The sequence below is a fragment of the Calonectris borealis genome, chromosome 1 (assembly GCF_964195595.1).
Source record: "Calonectris borealis chromosome 1, bCalBor7.hap1.2, whole genome shotgun sequence".
Classification (NCBI taxonomy): Eukaryota; Metazoa; Chordata; class Aves; order Procellariiformes; family Procellariidae; genus Calonectris; species Calonectris borealis.
This window is the reverse complement of record NC_134312.1, coordinates 151,299,591-151,315,121: the sequence shown is the minus strand read 5'-3', so window position 1 is coordinate 151,315,121 and position 15,531 is coordinate 151,299,591. Positions and strand designations below refer to the sequence as shown.

General features: G+C 41.7%; 1 long non-coding RNA gene across 1 annotated transcript in view; it reads right to left on the bottom strand.

The window, feature by feature from the left end:
- Positions 1-1,169: 1,169 nt before the first annotated feature.
- Positions 1,170-15,531, bottom strand: part of LOC142076005 (uncharacterized) — a 34,905-nt gene continuing 20,543 nt past the window's right edge. Inside the window, exon 3 of the long non-coding RNA XR_012671077.1 lies at positions 1,170-3,442. This is a non-coding gene — a long non-coding RNA (uncharacterized LOC142076005). The remainder of the gene's footprint in view (positions 3,443-15,531) is intronic.

Here is a 15,531-nt window from a genome sequence, read left to right as displayed (position 1 = left end):
AACCAAACCCAGGTGGGGGTTACAGAAGTCTCAGAAATTTTTTGTGTTGTAATCGGTATCGCTGTTCCAATGAGGGCATCGTGAACTTTAAAAAAGTGAGCAGACCCTGCAGAAATGGACCTCAACCAGATTTGAATGCTGTTCAAATTAAGGCTAGTTAACAGTTTAACTACATTTTGCAGCTTCTTCACTAGCAACGGCATTCCAGCTTACTTATACCAAATCTCATCCCTGTTATGTGGAGCCCATGTTTGTGAAAACAGTTATTTGCCTGTTGAGGTTGTATTGAGGAAAAGCCTTGCTCCAAAGTCAAGATATAGTAGAAAGCACCAAACATTGTTGTTTGTTTGCGGTTGTTCAGCAACAGTTCTGTGTACAGTGGTGGATATGTAGGCATACAAATTATATAGATATCTGTTGGGATACACAGCTGGCAAAGTGCCTTGGGAATCTCGGGTTTAGGAGGCTAAATCTCTTATAGATTTAGGTCTAAAAATTCTGTTGATGTTAGCAACAGCCTGGATGAGTCCTTATTTTGCCGTAGCCTGTATCTGTGAGATGCAGAGGGCTCCTGATTCTGACTTTAATAAGGGTTGTGGATTCTGGGCATGCCCCAGGATCAGAGCCGTAATAATTTGACTCTAACTGCACAGTATATTCCATACTCACAGCTGTCTGATCCCTCTAATATGTCCATTCCTTTCTCTGTTCCCAGGGGAAGCGTGCAAGAAAATTAGAAATACAGATAATGGCAAAGCAATTTAACTTAAAAAGAGCAGAAGTGTAAGGACCTTTTCTCCAAATGAACAGGGCTCAAATTAGACAGCTACTGTCTTTCATTGGCTTATGTATACACTTAGCCCTACCGATCCCTTCCTCATTCACATAAACATACCTCAAAGCCAGTATGCCATGGCATTTAAAAAATTAACTATTTATCCAAAATGTCAGCACCTGAATGGAATCCTGTGCCCATTCTGAAAGACACACCAGACATGGGGGCACCTGCCAGTGTGAGGCAACTTACAGAACTGCTGTTTTAATTTTTCATCCTGCAAGAGTTTGCTAAATGTCATCACTCATTGGAACGGGCCTGCTGACCTCTCTGGACCACTCACCTGAATAATGAGTTAAGTCTCCAGGTCTTTTAGAAAAACCCAACAGCACTGAACTTTGGATACTTTTTTAATAACATTTTACTGAGAAAGAATAAAAACTTCCAGAATAACCAGAAATATTTCTACTCTCTCCCCACCCCCTATATTATCTCATTTTTCTTTATAAAGGCAGAGTGTTCAGTTTCCTTGAAATTGGTCTCTTTAGAAATGTAGCACATTTCTTGGAAAATAAAAAAAAATAAGGTTAGCTAAAGGAATAGCAATTTGTCTGGGGTGTTTCAGCAAATGTGGCAGTTTTCTCCTGTGCCACCAGTTTATTTCAGCTGTGGGAATACAACCAACCAATAGGTTTCTGAAGCATCAGTGAATAAGAGCCCATAAAAAAAATCCATCTGTAAGCACGGAATCAATCAGTGCTGCTGTAGTCAAAAAAGACAGATTTTTCTCATAGTTAGAGAAAGTGTTTCAGATTACTACAGACCCAGAAGTTAAGCATGCTAAAGGTAAAATCCAAGATCGGTGTGAATGAATCAGTTTCTATGGGAATGTAACACATACTATGAAGAAAGCTTTTCATAGCACAGTTTAATTGAAGGGATTAACTCTAGGATAAAACACAGGTATATACATGACACCATCATGTTAATAAAGGAGACAGATCCATTCCTTGCACTTGGTGTTTTGCTGAAGGATGGTGGTTGCTGAGTGAGCTATTACCACTTGTGAACAACTGCATATCATGCAGTTTCAGGTGGTTTCATGGATCATCTGGACTCATCCTATCTGAACAGAGACATACCACCTTGTATGCTTAGAAGATATAAGGCTGAGGATGGGAAGTCGTTCAGTGGTTTGTTCCTCACTTCGGTTGTCATGGTCGTTAGTCTGTGAATTTATTTCTTTGTAAGAAGGTGTTGGCCTTACCAGAGGTGCTTCTCTTAAGTCTAAAACACTGAAGTGATTCAGGTGCCTAAACACAGGCTTTCTCTACCATGTGAGGTGCTCTGCTGTGTGACCTGGGATGTCCCCTACATGTGACTGATCTATCTTCCGTCTCCTGCTTCACCTTTCTGACATGCAGTCTCCTCCCCAGGAGTGGCCCAAACCCTCTTTCAGAAAATATTGTACAGGAGACCGCTAAGTGGAACTAATAAATACCCAATAAAAACTCACAAGAGCCACACTAAACATCATCCTTTAGCCACTGGCTTCTTGTTCTCCCTTCCATCTTTATGTTGTCTGATTAATCTGCAATCTCTCAGTACTGTAAACATGATGATGATAATTATTAACGATTGTGTGCTGGCTCTCTTTGTGGAGCAATAGCCAGACATGCAGTCTCAGTGACTTGAATTAGTAACCATTTCTCAAAAAGGAAAGGTATTTTCATTATGTGACTTCAGTAGAGCTGTTGAAGGTGGAAACAACTTCCCTTCGTTTCTCTAACCTTGCTTTAACCTTCTCTTGAGGCCCTTAGGAATAAACAAAAAAGGACAAACTATTGACTTCATTGGGAAATGTCACCATTATTTTCAATTAGAATTTTTAAAAGTGAGGAATAGGTTTTTCTCATGTCCTACACTGCAAGTCTGATTTCCAAGACTGTGTGTGAAGGACTAAACACTTGCACTGTGTGGTTGGTGGGCCAGCACAGTAAAGTACAGAAAGTACAGAAAGCATGTACCTGCACAGTAAAGTACAGAAAGCCATGAGCTCTACCTCTATTTCATCACAGGATCTGAACAGACCTGGATACCACTTGTACAGCAGGCTAATTATCCCGCTGTTCAGGAAACCAGATTTTTCCTCTGTGAAAGAACTCATCTCACACTGTTTTAGTCTAACTTTTCCAAATAATGTCTCGATCTCCCACAAAAAGGTAAAAAAGAATGGCGATCCCTGAAAATGAAGCTACCCATTATTTTGTATCATCATGATGTAATAGCCAGAGCCATATTCTTGGTCACCTTTCTCACTTGGCCATTGACACCATGTTCAAGCTGGGTGCAAATTGCTACACGGAATGCTAATGCTTATATAACATGCAAGGTAACAGGGAATCTGGCCCAGTCTGCTTTAGGTACAAGACACATAATAATAAAACTGAAATTGATTTTTTATGTCTTGAAAGCAAAGCATTTTCTTTACACAACCAACACCACACTGAAGACAGCATTGCAATCAATCATGGTAGCTGGCATTCCTAAGCTTTGCTCACGTGGATAATTCTTAGACATTTCCATTGTTCTGTTGAAATCCATGGGACGGTTTAGCTGAATAAAAGTTGGCAGGAACAGGCCTCTGGTTTTCAGTTGGATTTTCTCCTGGGAGTAAAATACAAGCAAACAATCAAAGAAACTCTATGAAAAACACATTAATTCATTTGGTTTTACACTTAGTACTGCTTAAAATGCTTTGCATTGGCTTGGTGAACAGCTTGACGCTTCCATAACAACTGTATAATAACGTTACTAGTAAGGGCATCTAAAATTGGTGTGTTACATACATAAAGAGGAAATAATTAATAGCTGTTACCTCTCACTTTTTTATACTTCCTTTCTTCAAAATCTCTTTATCTACTTTCTTTTGAAGCACCTTCAATTACTCCACTGGGCAATAGATACTGGGAGAAACACAGTCAAGAAGCATTCTGTGTTGAGAAAATTACTTTTGTAAATACAGTAGGAATTACTAGATGCAAGATAAAATAATTTTATAGCACTGGATTTTGATCTCTTTAAACAGTGGTGATTGGAAAGGAACATGTTGAACCATCTGATAAATACTACTTGATCTCATGGAGTTAGTGTTTTGACCCACTGAGATCTGTCTTACAAAGTGGGAACCGTTGGTCCCAATGACATCTCTCCGTTTCCAAGGTATAAAGATGAATCATAGGAAAACCTCATAGTTGCTGTTAATAGCAGACTACTCTGTTACTAGAGGGTGTACACGAAAAGTTAGATCAGTGATGGCAGAACCACACATGCAGTTTAGAAATATCTTGCCATGGTGGTCCTTTGAAAGATGCCTCCCCTTAGGCCAGGTCAGCCACTTCTCCACCCTTCTTTTCAGCAAGACCTCCACACATGTTAGCCACTGCTGGAGTTAGAGTAACATGCATGTTGCTTGGTCTGGGTGCCATCCAAAAGTTCTCCATCAGCATCCAGCCCCGTTTTGGCTGATGCCTGTAAGGGAAATGCCACAGGCTTAAGAGGCTGTCCTCCTGCATGGACACTCTCCATGCTACTGCACTGGATCCCAACCTGCTCAGCTTGTAGTTTCTCACATTTTCCATTACTTGTGCACTGCTTTTCATTTTCTATTTTTTTTAGCACATTTCCTGGGCACAGGCTGGTTTTTGGTCACTTCTTCAGGGAAATGAAATTCCGGAGCATGCAAGTTCCCTGCCCTAGGCCAGCACAGCCTTTCCCGTTGCCATCTGCAAGTTCTATGTTATCTTCAACTTCAAGTCCATTGGGTATATCTTCAGGGGCGTTTAAAATCTGGAATCAATAACACAGGCGCACAGACACACAGCCTGTAGGGCGGAAAAATGAATTTGCTGGTAATGATGTTTAAAGCCAGCTAGTCTTCCCAGGCTTCAGTCAGCCCACTGGCTTGTCTGACCCAAATTATGAAGGTTAGCCCTCTGTTCTCCCCAGTCGCTCAGCAAGCAGAGAAGTCCAAACCCCCACAGCAGCCTTTTCAAAGCAACAGCTTCTGCAGGTCAGCCAGAATTCATAAGTTGCATGTAGTTGGATTACTCTGGTCATCACATTTCATGCCCTTTTAGGCTGATATCCTCAAGGGAGATGCCTATGGATACCAACCTTCCCTGTCATGCCTGCTGCAGCAGAATGTGCACTCCACCACAGGAGATGGCTGTCTTTGCCAGAGCGCTCTTGTGCGGCACGAAAGACAGTGTAGACATATCCTGACCGCATCTACTGCTGCTGGCAGGCTTTTTCTCCTTCCCTGTGCCGCTGCTTAGCCTGAAGCTAAATCCTGCCCTGTCTTTCCTCAGTGAGCTTCACTGTTTTGTGAAAAATGTGAAGTGGAAGATTTGCATTCAGGAATTTAAATTTGGCTTTCTGGCATGCCTCACATCAAGCCTTGCTGCACCTCTGGAAGTGCTGAGCACCCAGGAGATTTAGTCGTATTCTTTTTATGCCTGGCTAGTAGCAGAGGGCATTACTACTTCTTCAGTACTGTAGGCTTATATAGAGAAGAAGGAAGAAAGGATCAACCATAAATTATATTTAAAATTTACAACATATTCAATTATGTTGCTGGGGATTTATCATTGTCTTCTAAATGCTCTTATTATCTGATCTTTCTATGCCTTTTATTCCTCTGTGGACTCATGTCTGACAAAAACAACAACCCTACACATGAATTCTTTGAGCGGAAATATAAACCCATAGTTAAGTGCATAGCAACATGGTGAATTTAAACCCAATCTTTAAAAAAATGCCTAGAGCATGCACAGGCAGTGTTGGGGGAATTAACTGAAAACAAAAGGAATGAACTGATGTAGCAGCATTTTGTTCCTCTGTTACACTTTTCTCAGATACATAGATGCTCTGCTGGTGTAAGCTGGACTAATTCAATTTTTACCATTTTTAGCTAAAGATCTACTCCAAATATTTTGACTGCTGTGTATATTCTCTTCATATAAGGAGTAACTTTGCACTATTTTACCTAGGACTGAGTAAGCAATAAAGGAGGACTTTTCTTACAATGCCCTATTTGTCTAGTTAGGATAATCTCAAGTCTTCTCAGGCTTTCAAGCTTTTCAGACACCAGGTAGAATGTATTTAGATTTGTACTTATTCAGAAACCAAAACCCCCTCAAGTACTAATGCCTTAATTTATATTTCATAGAATAAAAAATGTTAAAGAGTAGGATTTTCTAAGCTGAGTAAACCTTTATCAACTCTTCTTGTGCTTTTGGCATTATTTCTTCTCATCCCTTTCCCTCAGGGAGACAATAAAAATAGATAATGTTATTTTTCTTCCCCAGTTCTTGCTTCTGCTTCTTCTGTTCAACTTTTATCTGGCAATCCAGCTTCCATGGTAGTCAGAGTATGATTTTGATGCCTATTAGCTCGCTTTCTGGTGGCTGTTAATCGTATTCTCTCCCTTGCTGTAGGTCTCATCATATGGCCTTGTGCCACCACTGGTTGTGTCCTGGCTAACAATACAAGGTTTGGTTCAAAGGCAAAGGTGTCTCTTCATTGGGACAACTATTTACCAAGGCATGGCAAGATGCAACTATTGCTCCAGTGGTAGAGAGAGACTGACTCCCGCAACTACCCCTCACCTCCTCCTGGAAGTCCTTCCCCTAAGCTCCTTGCAGTGTGCTGTGGTGTTATGGGGCAGAGGCAACACAGGGCATCAGTTATGGCCCAGCAAACTTTGGTACGCCTGAGAAGGACGCGCATAGTCATAGGATGTTAGCAGACGCCAGCCTGGATTTGTGTCATGCAAGAAGGTCAGCCTGGGATGTCAGGTTAACTGTAGGAAGTTTATTTGTACTTTGCCTAAAAAGAATAGTTTTGTTTGGTATGACCTTGATCTAGTCTATGATGTCTCCTTTTTTCAACCACCATTTTTTCAGTCAAATCACATTCACGTTGGCTGTGCACGTACTTCTGTGTCTGGGAGCACAAATGAGCTCCTGTGCACAGGTGCAAATCCAGGCTACATCCCAACACCCCATTAGGGCAAGACTCCTCTTCCTCCATGCCCTACTTTCTGCACAAAGGTGGGCCAAGCACATGGACAGAAGCTGCAACATTACCCAAGTGGTAGATAACCTCTGCCTCTAAGCATAACCACTGCATGAACGTGCCAAATACCCATCTGCCCCCTGCATTACACATACGTTGCTCTCCTTGGTTTACTCACCTTCACCTGGGTGATATGGTGGACCCTGCTCTGTGCTTAATCCATGTCTTTGTGTTGTTTTCCTGTGAGCTTAGGCTCAGACTAGACTGAAGTGAGGATTCCTGACCCTTTTCCCCTCCTTCATGTTGTCAGCCTCATCATCTTTGACAAGAACTGGGATTATCAGTGTGATTATCCTTTACATAAAAGGAACAACAGTGAAAACCTGTTTTTACCTTTCTCTAGGAAACAGAAAAATTAACACTTAGAAAGTGGTTGATTTTTTTCTCCAGGACTTTCCTCTGTGATAATCTAAGGGAACAGCTCCAGGATGTTTCAAATCAGGCTTGTTGTAGAGGTACTTCATTTCCTGATGATGAAGTACATTGTTCCCTGCTGATTAAACTTTATATAGGGCAATGTATAAAGCAAAAACAATCTTAAAGGCATTTGTGACTGCAGAGAGTTGCAATGCAGTACACTACCTCAGAGATACTGTCCTGTTTTGGCTGGGATAGAGTTAAATTTCTTCCTAGTGCTGTGTTTTGGATTTAATATGAAAAAAGTTTGCAGTTGTTGCTTAGTACACTGCTAGTCAAGGACATTCAGCTCAAGAAAAAAACAAAACAAAACAAAACAAGGGTTGGGAGGGAGCACAGCCAGGACAGCCAGCCCAGCTGGCCAATGGGGTATTCCATACCATGTGACGTCATGCTCAGTATATGAATGGTAGGCGTGATCCAGGAAGTAGCGATCGCTATTTGGTTATCGGTCAGCGCGGGTGGTGAGCAATTGCATTGTACATCACTCATTTTGTATATTTTATCATTATCATTATTATTTTCCCTTTTCTGTTCTGTTAAACTGTCTTTATCTCAACCCACGAGTTTTTCTCACTCTTACCCTTCCGATTCTCTCCCCACTCCACTGGGGCTATCTTTTGGAAACTATTAATAATTACACTTTTTACCTCTTCACCTAGGAGAATGAATTTAGGGGGGAGACAGGATGGGACACTTTCTCCCACTTGTTCATCTTCCCTCCCATATCTTCAGAAACTCCTTTTTATTCTGTCCTCTTCATGAAGACATCCACAATATTGCCTGAGAATTTTGAATATCCTTGGGATGTTCAAACAAGCACGTTCATATGTCTCCTAAATGTGGTTCAGGTCTTGTTTAGGGTTAAACAACTATTCAGGAATACTGTCCAGAGATCAGCCCTCAACAGGTATGCTCATGTATGATTTTATGACAGATTGCCCTGGGCTAACGTTTCCCTGCTGCTGAAAAGGAGAATTCTTGCACCCCTCCCCATTTTCCACCCCTCCCTTACGCAGTCCGGTGCTGGCTCTGACAATCTGCTGTACTCGGAGTAAACCCATTCTGATCACTCACTCGGGGACATACCATCCACTTTATATGCTGGGCAAATTTTCTGCCATTTAATGATGTGTTGAACCTCTTATTGTGCAGTCAGATGAGACCCAGCTCTGGCTCAATATATGCCACAAAAGTAGCAGCGGGGCAAGGAGGTGGAAGGGGGTGACCAGACTGTCCCTTTTGGCAGAGATAAGCTGATAATTCATCTCATGTCGTATCATGAAACCATGCACTATTAGGCACATCCCAGACATTTTAGCAATTGCCCCACAGTTATGGCACTCGGGTCTGGAAGGCATCAGCACAACCGCACATCTCAGCACTTCCAAAGCAAACAGTACAACCCATGTTTGTAGCTTTCTTTTCCTGTCACGCTTACGTGACTCTTCTCCATCAAGCACAGCAGCAACACCCACACATGCTTGTTAGCCACCACCACAGCCATCCGGAGTCAGGAGAGGGGAACAAGCTCCTTTAGGTCCCTTGGGACTTACTGCTACAGCAGCTTGATGGGGACAGAGGAGGAACCTAAACAGATCCGCTGCCAGATCAGTTAACGGGGGTGCTAGCACAAGCGGTCTAATGGAGGGGAATGAAATTTGCCAATGTGTTCAAAATGCACGGAGCAGTAAAGCAAGCCATGCGGTGTGGCGGTCGCCTGCCAGAGCAAAGCATGGGGAGAAATTGCTGGAAAAACACTGGACTCGGCAGCCGACCACTTCTATGCCCACCTCACTTGTTTGTGCTGCTGTTTCTGCATGCTTCACAGAGGCTTTTTGCTAGCGGTCACCTCCCTGGGACAGCTGTGCTCCTGGTATTAGGTTAGTACTTCCTTTCCTAACGTCCTTCTTTTCTACTTCTCAGGTATTTTAATATGTCCACTCAATGGCAATTACCATGCAAACTGTTTTTCTGCCTCCTCAGATTTGAATAGGCTGTGAGGGCCATTAAAACTCCCCAAATGCAAATAAGAAAGTGGAAACCCAGTTTAGGGTTTGCTTTCAGTAACTGGTGAGCTACTATTTGGGTTTCCATAACTCAGCTCTTAGTCTTCGTAGCAGAAACAGACAGCTTTATATGTGCTGAGGGCCTGTCCGGTGTCAGACTTAGTCTGTCTTTCAAGCTGCTAGGTCAGGCAATGTAAGGATAGAAGTCCACCGCAATGGGACCCTGAGTCAGCCAGAGCTTCTGAATGGATCTGCCTAGAATTTTCCTTATCATGAACACCTGAGAAAAACCCACAACAGAACACCTTTTCAACTCAATTACTCAGGTTGTATTGAAGTACATCAAGATTAATATGTGTGTTTTCTTTTAAACCCAGAAAAAACAAATACAAAGGGTTTTCTCCCTGTCCAGTTCCTCCTGGAAACTCTATAATTCTATAATTCTAATTCTGACTCTATAATTCTAATTAGTTAATAAACATTATTGTGAATTATGTTTCTCTTCAGCTGACACAAGCAGTGCATTAGTGCTGATACATAATTCAAAAAATGGTCATTTGCCATCAACTTCTTCCACTTATGGAGAAACAGTCTGTTCAGAATAATGGCTTCAAAATGCCAGTGGTACAAAGTGTAGCCTGGACACCTTGAGAGTGATACAGCCTCACCTTGAGGTTTGGGTTCTGCAATGACATTGCAGAAGTTCCTGCCGGTGGCATATGGACTTAAAAAAGCCATAAGGCAATATTTATATGTACAAAAACTTGGGGTGTTAGGTAGTATTTTTGGTTTTTTACATACTACCCTAGATTTGACAACACTAGCTTGATTAATTTTGTGTTGTGGACCAGACTTGTTATGGGTGCAAATTGATAGTAACTACACTGACATTAGGTTTACCTGGATGCAAATGAGAAGACAATATAAGCATTATCATAAAAATTCCCCACCTCCCTTCCATAAATTGCCTTTAATTAATGGGATAAAATCTTACAGTGTGACATTAACATGTACATGCTTAATTTTGGCAAGTCTAACACACGTAAAAATTACTGCTTGAAAGACAGGCTGTGTCTGTATCTTTGCACTGTAAAATGATTAGAGTTTTGTGAGAAAGGAGGGAAAGGGGATGGCTATGTCTGCAGAAGTCAGCTTTATCTAAGCTATCACCACAAAAAGTGAAATGCTTTCCTTAGGACAGTATGTCTGTGGTGTCACTTGCAGGGCAGAGGTTGTTTGCATGCACAAGTTATGTATTTTCATATCTCAGACCATTCAGCTTTCTTTTAATTGTAAAAGCAATACCAATTCTCCTGTGTTAGTAATACTGATCCTGGAGTAATTCTGACATCATTATAAAACTTGTGCTGATACCTGCTCCCTTAGTGTAACCTTTCTGGACAATCAGTCATGCATGGAGAGTGTTTGGAGGAAGATGAAGAGACAGAGGAAAAAACATCATTAGGACATGTTAGCACCAGTCAGTACCCACTCCACACTGACTGCCAAAGTATCATGTGCCCTATTAGATACATCTTATTATTTTCAGACAGTAAGCAAGATATCAGTGTGTAAAACTCCTAGTTGATAATGATGGAAAGCAGCATCCACACAAGACATACAAAAAACCTTATATCACCCCCATCCTCCAGTGTATTAAGTGCACATTTCAGTTCAGAGGTGTATTTAAAGCAAAATGTTGCACATCCGAGGGAAAATGAGAGCTGTTTCTTTAAGAACCTGCTTCTACTGGGGGTCAATGGCTTTACTGTTACACATTAAAAGTTAAGTACAGTTATTGACAGGCAAACCACAGAAATTGGTTTATGTCAATGAAGAATGGCAAATAGACACATGTATGAGGAAAAGAGCCCTAGAGGAAAACTTCTTTGCACAGTAAAATTAGATTCACAGGTCACAGATGATTTGTTAGTTCTTTCCAAGTTGTAGAGCAGTAATTTATGGGAGAGCTCTCCCAGCCTCTTTACCTGCACTACAAAAAGGAATCTTTTTTATTAAAGTGTAAGTTGCATGTCCTCACAAGTGACAACCCGCGGATCTGACTGAATTAATATAATCCCCTAAGAATAGAGCCTTCCTATCATTCTAAAGGTAATACTCATTCTTTGAACCCTTTGTTTCCATTCTTCCCTGTGAAGCCTTCTTTTAGCAAGCCCAGATGGAGGAGTAGCTGGAGGGCTGGAAAGTTTGGTTTTAATGCAAAAAGATGTCAAATGTCAGCTATTCCGGTTGCCCTCACAACATAAACAGATTTCCATTGTCTACTTGTAATTTCTAGAAACAAGCTTTTCAAAAATAACAACTTCAGCTAGTACAGCTCGCAAGGCAGAGATGCTCTACCTATGGCAGATACCTGCAGCTCTTCCCTAAGCCATGCTCTGTCCTACTGTGGTAGTACAGACATACCAGCTATGGGAGCATAGCAATGGGATTTAAGATCCTCATGGTCCTGCAGCAAGGGTGTTTGTGGTGGGGAAGAGCTGGGGCTATCTTTGGGGTACTGACGAGAAGCCCCAATAGTGCTGACAGAGCAGCTCTGACCTTGGGAGAAGCTCTTTGGCATTGCAAGCATCGTAGCTTACCAATCTCCTGGCTGATCTCTCCAAAGGATGAATAGAGAGACTGAGCATACTTTTCGTAAGGGTGAATTTCCACAGCAAATGATGCTAACAGATGCTGAGATGCTGCAATGTACGGGCTGTAGGCAACTAATACTCCCTCCTTTTTATAGCAGGAAAAACAAAGACTTGGAAGTCATGGCTGCTACTCTCTGTGTACTCCAATGACTCCAGATGCTTCCTGAGTTCCTCCACATTGGGGTCCCTTTAGGAATGAGAGGTGCCAGGCAGGGCTGGTCTGTGGCTTAAACACAAGGTTGTATCCATCACCGTGTCTTGTCCATTCTGAGCAAGAAGGAGGCAGGAGCAATGAAGACGAGAAATTTCCATCTTTTCAAGACTTCTGCTACTGAGACAAGTCAAAGCCTAGAAGTAGCCTCCGCCTGAACATTTCATGTTTTATGACTTCCTAATAAACTTGGCAAGACCCCAGAATTATTTGTCTTCGATGAAGAGAAATTAAATACTAAGTACATGCTTTGGAGATTAACAACTGGACACCTATGTGTGAGAACATCCCCTGTAAAAAGGTTAGCAGGTTGAACAAGAGTGTCATGGAGTGTTGCAGAGCATTAATGTGTTTTAGATAGAGCTGTCAATAAGGCAACTCTCTGTTGTGACTGCTTTTTTAATAGGCTTTTGTTAATTATTTTCTCTTCTCCCCATTTCCATCCTTATTTCAAGGTTTCCCTCATACCTCTGAATGGTGGTACCAAGCAACTATCCGTAAAGTCATTGTCACACTGGGGTTCTGCAGAGCTGGCTCTGTGGTGCTGCCTGCATTGCTCATGGGGGCAAAGTCACATTCATATGCCCTGTTTAATTTTTTCACCCTTTTTTCACCTGCTTTACAGATGACCCTGTGGTTACTGTGGTTCTACCAAGATCTGGACAAAGCCATTGCTATCTGGGGAACAAGGCTGTTAGTAAATTAAAGGAAATTGATGATTTTTCCCCCAGTTGTTACTTTTTTTATCGCGTTGTGCATGTGTGTAGGCGGGTGTATGGGTGATTATGTGTGAGAAAGAGAGATGGACTGATGGAGGGAAATCTTCCAGAACACTTTCTTCTTTTAGTTAGGGAGAGGATATATTTTATCTGATTTTTATCAAAGGTGACATCAAAAGTAATGAAAGGATAAATAATTTTAAAGCTTCAGAGAAAGAGGATTTTTTAATAAAGAAAGGATCTGTCTTGGAGATTTAACTTTCTTAAATCCTTCAAATCCCTTTGCCAAATGCAATAATATTCCAAAATTTTATGACAGTTTTTACTTCATGTGTATTAGGAGCAAGTAACCATCATCACTGACTGACAGACTGGACACTCATTCCTTGTGGATTGGGCACATTGGACACCATACATTTGCTCTCTGTAAAATATTTCCAAGTTCAGGAGTTCCATTATAAATCCTCCTATTAATTTACATGTGGTATTGTTTTTTTCCCTTAATGGTGTATGTAGGTACAAAAAGGCAGTGATGTGTATTTACTAAACTGTTACCTTCCCAGTTAGTTAATTGCTTAGCACAGATGCTTTTTTTCATGAGTACTGTCATTAAATGCATGAAATTATTGATCTAAACTGCTTTCCTGAGAGGCTGCTCCTTATAAAGAGCACAGTCAGGTCTCCTTTTGGCTGCAAACAAGGCTGAATTTCACAATAAAACTTTCATCATAAAAAGAAAAAAAAAAATCAAAACTCCAAACAACAATAACCTCCCTGTGATACGTCAATAGCTAAATATTGGAGAGAGCTGGCTTTAATTTTTCTTGGGGAAAAAAAAAAAGAGAGGAAGAGAGTAGGAACGATGCAGTGTTTCTTGTAAGGGACTCCTTTTTGAAGAAATCATGCTTAAAAGGCTGCTAAAGGGATCTTTTGCTGCTGTAATTTGTAGAAAGGAGCTCTCTTAATTATAGTCAGAGTTTATTGCATCTCTCCCTCTCTCTCCCCCACTGTCTCCCCCCCGCCCAATGTGTGTGTATGCAGAGAGCTAGAGAAAGCTGGCAGCACTACCTGAATAGCTATTGAAAGAGTGAGACTTCTCAGTTCCTGCTTCATTACTGGGTAGCAGCTATTCCAGTGTGTGAGAGCGCCTAACTGCATTCTCCCATCGAAAAGCCCTTGGTAAGTCCCCTTAGCCGGCAGAGCTGCGGATTAACTCAGCAAAAGGCAGGAGGGGGGTGGCAGGGAGCTGTGGGAGCACTCACAGCCTGTGTGCAGCTTAAGATCTATTAGATTTTAAAGATTTTCTGCACTAAATGTGTAAGATCTTCTGTGGATTGCTGGGATGCGAAGGCAATTGCGAGGAATGTTTTGTGTGCTCAAGAGCAGCGCTAAGTACGTTCAGGAGTGCCTGAAACAGAGCAGAATTTTTCTACGGGAGATGAGATTGGTAAATGCTTCTCAGAACTGCAAGAAGAGTGGTTTGGTTTGGTTTTGTTTCCCCCTATCATTATCTTCTTGTTTTTCTCTCCCCTTTTATTGTGTAGAACGTGTTAATAGGCTCAGAAAGAAGAAACTATATCTTCCTGCTGATTGATGGCTTTTGAAATGTAGAACTTTTATCAGGAGAGGGATGAGAGCTGAACATATGTGAGGAGATATGTGTGCTTTTTATTTGCATGTACGTTCTTGTCCATGTTTCTGGTGTTGATTGTATAGATTTACTATGCTCAGGAAAAGTCCAAAAAGCTAGGCAATGCACATTTACTGCTCAAGATGCCGATGTTTGTGCTTGTTAAATGTGCTAGTATCACATGTTTTATTAGTCATCCGCCTGACAAGTGGCGCTCTCCAGGTAGCTCCTTTCAGTATATGTAGCAAAAAACACTCCCAGACAAGCACTCCTCTTCTTTACCTTGGTCCTATGAATCAAGCTCATTGGGCTCAACAGAAAATGAGAGAGGCCACCGGAGAGGTCAGGCGCAACTCTCCTTGCCCCAGCTGAGCAATGGCATTTGAAACGAGAGGCTGGAATGATGCCATTATCTGAGGGTCCCAGTACCCTGGAGCTGGCTGCGTTTTGATTTGAAAAGTATGAACGAGTTACTCCAGGGACAGGCCGGAGGTTATTGCCTAACAATACAGAGCATTAACAGAACGGCTGCCTCCTGCTGAACCCACATCTACTCCCCTGATGGATAAATCTAATCTAGAAGAGCCAGCTGCCTGACTAGCAGGGCATGGGACCCCTGGCTCATCTGTTACTGTCAGTCCAGTCCAGACCTCTGTTGGCTACAGCTGCCCATTGGATCATATAGGTGACACAGCCATATTTATAACTATGAGGGGGAAAGATGCTCCTTATTTAGAAAACATACACTCGTGATTTGGAACTGCTGCGTAGGTCCCTAGACATCATTTTCTTTGCTACTGAGCAAACATGATAGCTCAAAGGATTAGGTTTTAGTTCTGCAGTGGTTGCTCTCCAGTTAGTGTGAGTAAATTTACATCTCTTCTACAGGTCAAAAGGGCCATACTGACATTTTTTCCCCCTTTCAGAAGACTTCAGTGTTTATTAAGGGACAACTTTTATAAGCTAATGTTAAAA